Source organism: Ambystoma mexicanum, chromosome 5q (assembly GCF_040938575.1).
Source record: "Ambystoma mexicanum isolate Mex_15411 chromosome 5q, UKY_AmexF1_1, whole genome shotgun sequence".
NCBI classification, from domain to species: domain Eukaryota; kingdom Metazoa; phylum Chordata; class Amphibia; order Caudata; family Ambystomatidae; genus Ambystoma; species Ambystoma mexicanum.
The window spans coordinates 62,665,103-62,676,940 of NC_090933.1; the positions used below are offsets into that span (position 1 = coordinate 62,665,103).

The 11,838-nt window shown below is 44.6% G+C and overlaps 1 protein-coding gene across 2 annotated transcripts in view; it reads right to left on the minus strand.

The window, feature by feature from the left end:
- Positions 1–5,217, minus strand: part of LOC138497211 (uncharacterized) — an 835,962-nt gene extending 830,745 nt beyond the window's left edge. The window contains exon 1 of one of the 2 annotated variants that reach the window (XM_069620534.1): positions 4,981–5,217. The gene's annotated coding sequence lies outside the window, so the exon portion shown is untranslated. The remainder of the gene's footprint in view (positions 1–4,980) is intronic. The other variant, XM_069620535.1, reaches the window with a different exon arrangement.
- Positions 5,218–11,838: the final 6,621 nt, after the last annotated feature.

Sequence of the window (11,838 nt, forward strand, 5' to 3'; positions counted from 1 at the left end):
CCCAAAGGCACACGCTAGGTTGTGGAAAAATACAGTTGAGCTTTCGGTGAAAGCACATTTATTGAGCTGCTTGTAAAGTGGATAACACCATACCTCAGAGTTTAGCTACAGCGCCTGTTCATTTTGCAAATGCGCAACTGCTTCATGCATTATAACATTGTATTTTCATAACATGCCTTTCGCGTTACATAAAACGCATTACATTGTCACATTGTACAATCGCCAGTCTCATGGCAAATGTGTGCGTTTGTTGGATGGAGGCTGTGGTCATTGGTGAGGTGGAGCATTCTCATATTGGGGGAAGTGCGGCTAATGGCAGTGAGAGCCGGTGTGGGTGTTATGCCATTATTTCCCCAAGAACCAATGTATCCTGTACTTACAATGCTGGGACTTGGCCGGGTATCACCCAAGATGCTAAAGTAGGCAAAGGACAAATCAGTGGTCCTTAGATTAAGAGGCAGGGATGGCGTGCTGTGAAGCCAATCAGAAATGTTGTTGCTGTTAGACTGAACAAATGCTTGAACCGAAAGTGGATTGTCCTAACAGGAGAGAGTGTTTGCAGGTGCCAACAGTTACTCGTTTGTCCTCTACTGGGTAATGGTTCTTGAAGGGAAATCGACACATCCATTTCCATTGCACAGGAGGAAATGGTGTGGGGGATACAGTCATGGGGGTGCTGTCATTGTGCCAGCAGCTGGGACCAGGAAATAGGCATGGCAGATGGGCAGGGTGTTAAGGGGAGCGAGATATGATATAGGGTTGACTGTGGGTATGACCGTCAAGTATCTGGAGAAGAAGACAGTTTAAGGTGCACTTGCACTGCTCTTTGAGGGCGTTGGGGTTTAAGACATGAGTAATTCCTCCACAGATTCTTGCAGGATGATGCAATTGAGGTAAAAAAAAGATGTGAGCAGCCCCTGTGATTTGCCCAGCTGCTTCATCTGGACTGCTTGGCACCCATGCCGCTTTTCATCAATGTCTTCTAAGACATGCACAAGTTTCTTAGTAGGCCCCATGCTGCTTTTCCGTAATGTCTTCTAAGATATGCACGAGTTTCTTAGTAGGCCCCGATGCCGCTTTTCCGCAATGTCTTCTAAAATATGCACGAGTTTCTTAGTAGGCCCCGATGCCACTTTTCCGCAATGTCTAGCACTGAACTGGCCTTGGCCGGCGCAGGGCGGGAGACACCTGCCTACCCCGGGCCCGGCATTATGGGGCCAAGATTTTTTGGGCCCCGGCACTTCATTTTTTACAAATTAAGCACTGGATATAACCCATCTGTTTCAAATTCACCTCTGTCAGATTATGAAGCAACGATTTGTCCTGGGCTATTGCTCGTTTTTCTTAGCGCCTAGATGCCTCCTGGCCTTAGTTTGCGCTCTACAAATCTTCAAATAATAATAATACTCCAAAGAGGACATCTGATCGGCGAGAGTGGTCTTTGAGGTCTGACTGCAGAGGTGCCATCCATCCCCCTGGTTAATAATTACCCAGCTACAATGTAATGTGGCGAAGGACTCCTTGCTCCTGCATCATCGACATGGATTAGCATTATACATGGGGTGGATGAGGCATCCACTTGACAAACAAGGCAACAAATAGAAAATGCTTTTATTGAGACCCTGCAAAGCGCTCTCCCTCGAGGTCCCCACTCGAACGGCAATGCTGGTAAATACCCCACGTTTAAGACTCCTTTCGGCAAAGGGGAGTTCCAGAAAGCACAACATGGGAGGCTGCAGCAGGGAAAGGGGCGAGGGGGAATAAAGAAGAATGAATATTACAATGGTGAAGGAAGAACAAATTATGTGTATACAACTTGAATGGGGATACCTCCCTTTTAGAGGCCTAACACAAGAAGGGTACTTGGCCTCCAGCCCCTCTGGCTTACCTCCCTTATTGAGGCAGAGAAAACGCTATTCCCCCGCCCTGACCTGACAGCTGCGAATTATGATTTTCACATTACCTGTAGCATCACTGCATTCATTGCCCATTGGCTTTATAGCCAACACGTCTAGCTGTGGAAAGCAAGGTTTATGTTCCTTTTTTTATTTGGGGCGAAGGAAGTGGTGGCAAGATAGGCAACACCTGCAATCTCAAAACAAAACTGCAATCTCTAGTGACATCCACCAGTAATAACAGCATCACTACTTGACTGTATTTATACTTTACAGTTAAGTTCTGAAGTCAATTGAAACGGCCTGCACAGGGTAGCTTCCCGAACACACCAACTGCCACCTCAACACTTAATTGAATAGTTAATGGCTTTTTCAGACCTCCAACCGCCATCCCATCATGACAAGTTGTAGCTATTAATTGAAAAAGGCATGCATGGTAGCATGTTCAGACGTGTGCAGGTTAATCTATGTGCATGCCAGTACCCTTTATAAAAAGTGAATTTTAAACTTGTGACCCCGATGCAATGCACCGAGAACTGTTACAAGCAATAGTTATTATAAGGAATATAGTACACCCAATTATAAGTAAAACTAATACTGAATTTCAAAGGCAAAAATAAACTCCCAGAGAACTGCACCAAATTGTCATGTCTAGCAATTTTAATTATCTCAGTGCAAATGATGCCCTTCCTAATGACATGCGTTTGGGTTTGCCTTTATCAAACCAGGGCATAATCTATGTCATATTATCCATCGCCAGGGGCCCACTCCGGTGGTGATAGTGCGCGCTACAAATGTCCTTTAACATTAACATAACAACTGTCATGGATTGATAAACATATTCTTGCGTTGAATGTCATGGGTTAGATCCCTCATAGCTTAACAAAGTACTCAGTTAAACGCGTCGCCTCTCTCCTTAGATACCCTGGTAGTACTGATTTTCCGTTAGGGGCCATGTGACCATATGAGGCACCAACAGCAATCCACTATACTGGCAACATCCTTATAAAGCACAATTGTTGTGCAATGTATATGTATTGATTAAGGTTCTTATGATGGAGCCAAATCACCAAAAAAGAAGAAGAAAAAAAAAACATTACTCCTGCCCTATATGGAAATGTGAACGGATTAAAAAGAACGGCGTTTTCTGTACAGCTCCTCCCATTTCGAAGAACCCCAATAGTTGTCAATTCCAGAGCTCTCAAGATACTGCAAGAAGGCCACACAGTCCCGTTTTAAACCCAGTCGGATTGTTGGGCTTGTAGTTTATCACCCCCACCCCTCCCCTTTTGAAATTAAGGTACACTACAAACCCAGAATTCCAAGCAAAAACAGGGCTGGCTAGCCTTCTCATGCATGGCCGCAGGAAACTTTAAAGTTCTTGGTACTTATTTTATCAGCCTGTAGTGAAAACGACCCTCAACAAGGCCCCCAAGCAGCAGAGCCTGGGAGTTAAGGAAGCCCAACTTCCCATGCACCTCAGAATCCAGCATGAAGGGGAAACACAGGTGCCCCTCAACATCAAGCAGTGAGAGAAACAGCGCATCAGGTATCCCAGTCACCCACCCAATACCCTCACATAGGCAGGGAAACTAAAAGTAACATGTTGTGGTGGGTGATGGGCCATCACTGTTAAGTTTTGTTTTTTTTTTTTAATCGGACAGACTACCACACATATACCCTGTTACTTGTGTGCCCCTTCCTCTATGTTTTATCACAGGTTATATTTCTAAAGATGTTATATGCTTGTCAAACTAATCACAAATAAATGCTCCAATTGTGCCGACAGCAGTTATTAGAACATTAAACTGGGTGCCAACTTTTGATTTTCACTATCGGGCTGAAATACCCCCACCTCTGCCCTGAATATAAGCAAGCGACCAGCCCAACCCGTGTTCTGGGCAAACATTTTATAGTAATCATAAGGAATCGCAAAAAGGCATACGATTAACTATTAGACTAATATAGAACATCTCAGCAACGGTCTCTCAACCTGCGGAGCAACCATGGAAACCTACCGTAGAGCGAGTCTATGGATCACTTAATGTACTCAAAATAGCTGCATTGCCAACAGTATTTTGGGTGCACAAATGCCATGGGAGTGATTTCAAAAAGAATTGATGTAAAGTTTGGAAAGTAGCATGAAAGAAAACGTACCCATTTAACACTTATTTTCTTTGAGTGAAGTTCAAATGCCCACACTGCCCCTTCGGAAGCTCGCCCCCTCCTGCCAACTCCACCCCGGCCCTTGTGGGACCCCCTTTACATTTTTTCCATTTCCACCACTGGAGGTCAGAACTTCTGCCAAGGAGTGGATCTGAACCCGGACACTCTGATCAGAAGACTCACGCTAGCCGCAGCCCATCACTGCGAACACCCTGTGAAGCCAGCCTTACTGTGACAAGACCACACAGACCAAGAAGAATACAAACCCACGACTATGCACTCAACCAGAGACGATGGAGTAGGGAGGCTCAAGCATGGGTATACAAAAATCACCGCTAATGTATAAAATGATAGCCGTCAAGAACTGGGACGATGAAAAGAGAATTGGAGGGAATAGACCACTTTACCAACAAGAAGGCTGCAAACCAACCGGTGCGATCCAGCACCCACACTGTGTTTAAAACAGGAACATTTTGGGCCTAAACGGCAACCATCAAGCGCCAAAATAGCCACATCCGATACGGTGAAGACACAACCAGGTAAAACTAAAAGGATCCAAAGTCCAGCCGCTCTCCGCTCTAGATTCTGTCGTAAAGGTACAAAAGATCATCAGTGGTCGCATTACATACAAACTCTGTGAGGTGGTACAAAGTGTAACATAACAACCGGTGTAAATTACCATGAGCCAGATCATTCGCCCCATGTAATCACTAGAGAGGAATATCATAGAAATGCGTTTTGTTACCAAACAATGCAGTTTATCCAGCATCCCTAAAGTGAGTTCATGAAAACCAGAATACGGATTTTTAAACTGCAGCTTGACGCTCATTATACGTCCACGTACAAGAACCCCCGGGAACACTTTCAAGCAAAGATAAAGCGACATTTCAATGCTCGCCGGGTACACAAACGAGCCTACCTATAGATGCGCCGAGCTGAATCAATACGTCGCAGTGAGAAAGAAAGTGGTATTTCTCAGGCAGCAAGATTTTGTTTCAGAGCTGTTCAAAACACCAGCATGGTAGGAGTAGTTCCGATTAGAGGAACGGACCTGGATGGAAACGCGTAAACGCGTTCTCGTCACGTGCGTTACGTAATACGTTCGACGTAGCACGCTCTACGTCTCTCGCGATTTCGTCAATGTAGACTAAATCCCCATGATCGCTGAAAGAGCGGGAATATATTAACAGTTAACGCATGCGCAGGTCTGACACAGACTTTTGTGAGGTCCGGTCCACAACATTTGGTGAGACCTCCTTTTTATATCTGCACTAGCCCAATAATTCCATACTTGCTAACCCTACAGATTTAGGCAATAGGCTACTGCTTTTTAAGCAGTCCTACCTCCTACAGCTTTCAGAGACAGATCCTATTGCTTTTTAAAGTGGCAGGTAATTTATGTGGCTCTCAGGCAATTAATCTGCCTGTGCTGTGGACAGGTAAGTGATACATTTCAGTGATGGGCTCAGATCAATCCATTGACATGACAGCTACATGACTCTGCCCTGCCGGGACAGACCTTAGGTGAACCAAGTGGCAGAGTATACAACCATCACTCAGCATCTGCCTATCAGACTGAGGAGGGTATCAGTCTCCATGTTGTTCAGTGTTAAACCTGCACTGCAGGAATACATATTAATTGCCCGGGCTGCTGCTACAGAGTAGTGGCAAACGTTGGCTACCAGCTCTGTGTGATTATTTTCTGTGAAGTTAGGTAATTGAATTTGCTGTTAACTTACCATTCAGAATTATACATTTTTAACATTTGAGCATCTCTGCATGTTGTGCTGTTTGATGTGTTGTACATTTTAGAATGCCCCAGTGTTGCCAACAATGTATGCTTTGTAATTACCTGTGATGTCATTTTTATTTGAAGTATTTTTGAAACTTGAAAAATCCTACATCTTTTTGGTCACAGAATGTTGGCAAGTATGTAATTCGGTTTGTTGTTATGACTGCAAATTAAAAAAAAACAGATTCAAGCCAATAAATAACAGGCTGCTAATTTCATAGATGTCAATTTACACAGTCGTCTGTCAACCATTATCACCACATCTTCCACGCCGGTACTTGTGAGAAAACCTTACTTACTGTAATGCCCTCTTTCTTTGTCCAACCCTAAGAAGGGTGCAAGCAAATGAAGGACAGGGTCACTGGGACAAGAGTAGGCCTAGGTGTCCCCCCCCAAAGTGGCTATCTTTCCGTGAATCGTGGCAATTAACGACTTTACAGAATATGCTGTTTAGCGCGGTTGTTAACGACTTTGAGGAATATGCTACTTCGTAGCACCACTTTGCAGACATTCGGCCATGTGGGAGGGAGCTTTTGCTCCAGAAATTGTGAGAAAGGAATTTCCCCCTAGGATTGCATTGGGGTTTTAATTATTTTAGGCAGGAGCGTGTGCTGGAGTTTCTCTCCCTTTGATTTTCACGTTTCAAAAATAATAATTCGCATAACAATGACATCACAGGAAAATACAAAACATACATTGTTGGCACCTTTGAAGCATTCTAAAATACACAACCCATCAAACAGCACAACATGGAAAGATGTTCAAATGTTAAAAATGTATAATTCTGAATGGTAAATTAACACCAGATACAATTACGCAGAAGGTAATCACACAGAGGTGATAGGCAACATTTGCCACTGCTCTGCAGCAGCAGCCTGGGCAATGCATGTGTATTCCTGCAGTGCACGTTAAACCCTAAATGACACTGTGACTGGTACTTCCCTTCAGTCTGATAGGCATATGCTGTATGATAGTGTTACGCTCTGCCACCTGCCTTCACTGGTGGTTTACCTTAGGGTTGTACCGGTTTTAGGGAGAATTCTCATTTCATGGCTAATTTCCCTTACCTTGTGAGTCCCTCAGCAGCTTTTCTGGATCTCTGAGCTGTTTCTTTTCCACTTGTTAAGATTGTGAGCTTTTCACCAATATTACTTGTATTTTGCTATGTGTTTTTACCTGTTTTTGGGATTGTGGGCTCTGGAGTACAACTCTCCAGTAGCCCCCTTCTTTGTGTGTGTCACACAGCACCTTCTGTGCAGTGGCACAGTGTTGTCGTTTGGACTTTCCACCGACTCCATTTCTGAGGTGACTACTGTTCCCCAGAAAAGGGTAAAGTTACCATTAACTTTACTTAGTCAAAACTAACCACCAGCACCAGCGGAGTCAGCAGAGTCGAGCAGTCTCCTGTCATGCAGATAGTGCAGAGGGTCAGTGGCACGGACACTAACTCCCCGGAGAAAAGCCACAAGGCAGCGGCAGCAGAAGAAAACATGGAGATGCTAGATGTGGACGAGCTGGAGCCGAGATGTCTTAGAAGTAATTCGAAGCACCCGCCAGACAGAAAATCACCTCCACTAAAATGCGGTTAGAACATCACCGCCACATCCACTCCGACACGTGTCACACATTCCTTCTTTGACTCTCTGCCTGACGTCCCCCCGGAGCGTCCAAATAAATTAAAGAAAATGTCAAAGGCCGCTATTAGTGGTGAACAGGAAACGATAAAGACAGCAGTCCTGGGCAAAACTACACTGTCAGCAGTCCAGGCGGGAGCAGCAGTGTATTGCGGGGACAGAGGACGGAGGCCCGCTTTGGCGAGAGATGTGCCAGGCGAGATGGCCAGAGAGCAATCTGGGCTGGCCCTTTCTCCGTCCCGCCCAGCCAATACACGCGAGCCGTATGAGACAAGCCTGGTCATAAAAAAGAACATATCGAAGTTGGCACTTTCAGATAGGGCGGATAAGCAACTAACAAATCCGCAAACCATGAGTGCAGTGGACAATGAAGCCCCCGAGGGTGAGATACGAGAAGGAGGGGCTCAGTCAAAAGAGCCCGAGCTGTATCCTACGCAGGACGTTGAAAAAGGAAAGGAGGGGAAAGTGACAATGTTGATAACAGCTCAAATTCATCCCCATATTCAAACAGATGCGCAAAAACCTTATGAAGTAACAAAAAACACAACAAAGGATAAAGACACACCTCCTATCATTGACTTAACACAATGCCCCGTCAACAGGGAAGGAACCTCCTTATCTGATCTGGCGATTACGGAGGAAAGGAGCGTGACGGATCTTGAGGGAAACACAGCGCCAGCCACCATAAAGACGCCCTGTGCAAAGGCAACAAAAACAACTTATAGTAAAAAACAAAAGGAAATGGCACCAAAAGCGAAAAGAAAAGCGAAACCAAATCGAAATGGGCCGGCCAGCAGTAGAGGTACGGATATAAGCTTTGGCGTAAAAGACAAAAAAACAAGCAAAAAATTGACAAAAAAGAAGGGGGAAAATCGAAAAGACACCTTACCAAACCCTTTAATTTCAAACGCTCTGATGAACTTCTTCAAGAAACAACAGCACAAACAGAAACTTGACTCAGATCTAAAATTATCTGTTGCAGAAATGTAGGAAGTGGTAGAAGGGATCCTACCAGCAAATAAAGCAACGAAAACTGAAAACTCAAAATGCAACACCAACATTGACATCGAAAAAGGACCAGATAGGACTTCAAATCCAACTCCGGATCCAAAAGCATCTGATCCCAAAATCCTACCAAGAGAAGAAAATGCTAGTCTCCCTCCAATTGACCTGAAGGATAGCCAGCACTCAGATAAAACAGTGCAAGATATGACACCTCAACGTTTTAAAGAGGTTGCTCAGCCAGTGAAAAATTCCTCCTCCAAGGTAGAGCCACAGCAAGATGGCAGCCTACCTCAACAGGAAATATTAGACCCCATAGAAAAGAAGTCAGTTTCAGAAGCCCAGTGGCATGAAAAGTTACAGGAGGAGCAGGTAAGGGCGTACCCTCAAACACAGGGGGCTCCGGGAAAAATGAGTGAGCAGCCTTGGACAAAAATCCACCTCCACCATCGAGACAGGAGCGAAAATCGCTCATTTCAAACTGTGGAAAAAACACTGCCATCAACGTGCAATATTGGGAACTATGGGGTCTATCGACTAATCTCAACCATCCCCCGGACACCCTTGTGTCCAGAAATCTTCTATGAAGAAGACAAGTGCAAGGGGATTCCCACAGTTTATGTGGACGGGTGCTCCTACCATGTTGACAACAACGGGGAAAAGGAACTTGGGCCCGGTGTTGGGAATGCCTGGGTGAATGAGGCCCCGGAACCCTGCGCTGGGCACAAAATCAGTCCCATAGTAGTCAGGTGGCGGAGTTGATGGCATTTCACCAGGCCATCCTCAATGCTGTGCAACACCGACTCCACAAACTGGTCATAATCACTGATTCAGATTATGTCCGGAATGGGTTCGTGGAGCAGCTCATCAATTGGAGCATCAGAGGCATGCTGTGTGCTAATAACAAACCACTTAAACATGGCAAGCTAATACAAAATATTGATGATCTCGTCACCTCTAATGGGATGACTATCCATTGGAAAAAGATTAAGGGTCCTTCCAGAAAAGAGGGGCCAGACAAAACTGGAAACGACCTGGCTGATCAGTTGGCCAAAACCAGAGCCATCCAGGGGGATCTCCTTGAGATCGAGTCCGTGTTGGGGGAAATCAAGGTCACTGCTGTCACCAGGTCCCAGATATATGCTCACAATGATCTCTCAACTGTCCAGTGGAGTAAGGAGACCCCAGATGCTGATTTTAATCACTGCACAAAAAGGGGATCCAATTATTGGGAAATTTTACAAACACATTGAGGACCCTGAGAACTTTTCTCTGACGTAAACCGATTACATTGGGAAAGAGGACCTCAGGGTGTTGATTAAGCGTCCTAAAATGTTCCGAATCCAAGACGGTTTGTTGGTAAGGGGATCCATCTCTGGTTGTGACCAGTGGGTGGTACCTACCTCATTCCAAAGCCTGTTGCTAAGTCACAACCATGACGCGGCCACAGCCAGTCATCAGAGGTTTCATACTACTCTAGAAATCTTGCGGGAGGTTGCAAACTGCCCACAAATGGGGCCAGTTAGCGTTCCAGCAGTCAGCGGGCGGAACACGGACTGGGATTGTGGAAAGTGTCACGCACTAGATTTATTGCGTACAAATATAGCCTGACTGAACCATGCATGGATTGTTAAAGTAGGAGAGAGGACAGTTCCTGTATATTCAGGTCTATCTAGGTTTATCAGCAATCTATAAACCAACTCTGGCAACACTCAATGGGAACACATTTTGATTTCCCCTTAATAACAAGATACTGGCACCATTTTCTGCTTAAGCCAGTTGGCAAAGCTGACGTCTACCTTTGCAGCATATGATTGTTAATGCACATCATATGTTTTTCCTGATGAAGACTTGGCCTAAATCATTTCTATACGTCGAAACCGGTTGAAGAAAGTTGGGGATGTGATCATATGGATTACATTGATTAGATCCACTCCATCAATTGATTACATGTTTTATAATTGTCGTTATTTCAAACATATAATGTACTTTAAAATATGGTTTTCTGTTGTGACTATTAGAATGTCTTATTACACATTGAATGAACTTTGGGATATGTTTTAGTGTTTTGTGGATGGATGATTGGCATTGAATGTGGATGGATGAGTGAATGACTTACTGCAATTTTGGTTAATTGGTATGTTTTTAAAATTGATGCTTTCCTGCAACGCAAATGAAATTTGAAGTGTTTATTAATACATGATTTGTTCATTTTGTATACATTTTGTATCATGCTAAGTACATTTTGATACTTATTTTTGAAATAACCTCCTCTGGACAATTTTTCAGCATACTTTGGCTCGGTGATAACCTGGTCCAGAGCGCAGGGTTTCCAGTTACTCACACATGGGGCAGGACCTCGACCAATTTTTGAAGGGGTGTCTAGTGTGTGCACAATTTCATCCAAGTTCACTCACACACCGAGCTCCCCTCAAGAAGAGGGGGATGACACTGCCTTGGTCAGATTTACAAGTAGATTTCATCGGGCCCGTAATTCACTCCTCTAGGGGTAACAAGTACATGTTAACAGTAACATGCTTGTTCACCAAATGGGTGGAATGTCTCCCGGCCCCAAATTACAAGGCAGAAACAGCAGCTGCCCTGATGATCAACCACAACTTCTTGCATTTTTGCCTACCCCAAAGGATTGAGTCAAACTGAGGAAGTCACTTCACCAGCGAAATGATGACAAAGATGTGGGAGATACTGGGGGTAAAAAGGAAACTTCATATTGCATACCGTCTATCCTCTAGTGGGGGAGTTGCGAGGTACAATAAAACCATTGTGAGCATTCTAAAAAAAGTTTGTGGCAGATTCTGGGCCAAGTTGGGACATCCAATTATCGCTTGTCCTGATGGCCATCAGATCTACACCATCTTCTGCAACCAAAATGTATCCATTTGCGCTAATGACCGGTGAAGGATGGTGCTACCTCAGCATCTGCTCTACAGAACACAAGAGCAGACACTGGTAAACACCTCCACAACCCATGAATATGTTGAGAATCTAAGAAAACCCCTTCAGCATGCTTTTGCGTACGCTCAGCGGAATCTGGAGAAATCGGCAGAGGGGATGAAAACTCAATATGATTTAAAAACAACCAAAAAGGAATACCAAGAAGGAGACAGGGTCTACTTGTACAATTTTCAGAGGAACCAGACTAAGGAGAGAAAATGTCTCCCCTCCTGGCGCGGTCCTTTTGAAATTGTAGACAAAATATCACCTGTCGCCTACAGAATTCGCATCCCCAAAAGAGAGCTGTCAGAAGAGAAATGGGTCCACATTAATCAGTTAAAGAGTTGTCACCCTAGACATACTTTGCAGCTGATAGAGGAGCCCCAGGAAAGTC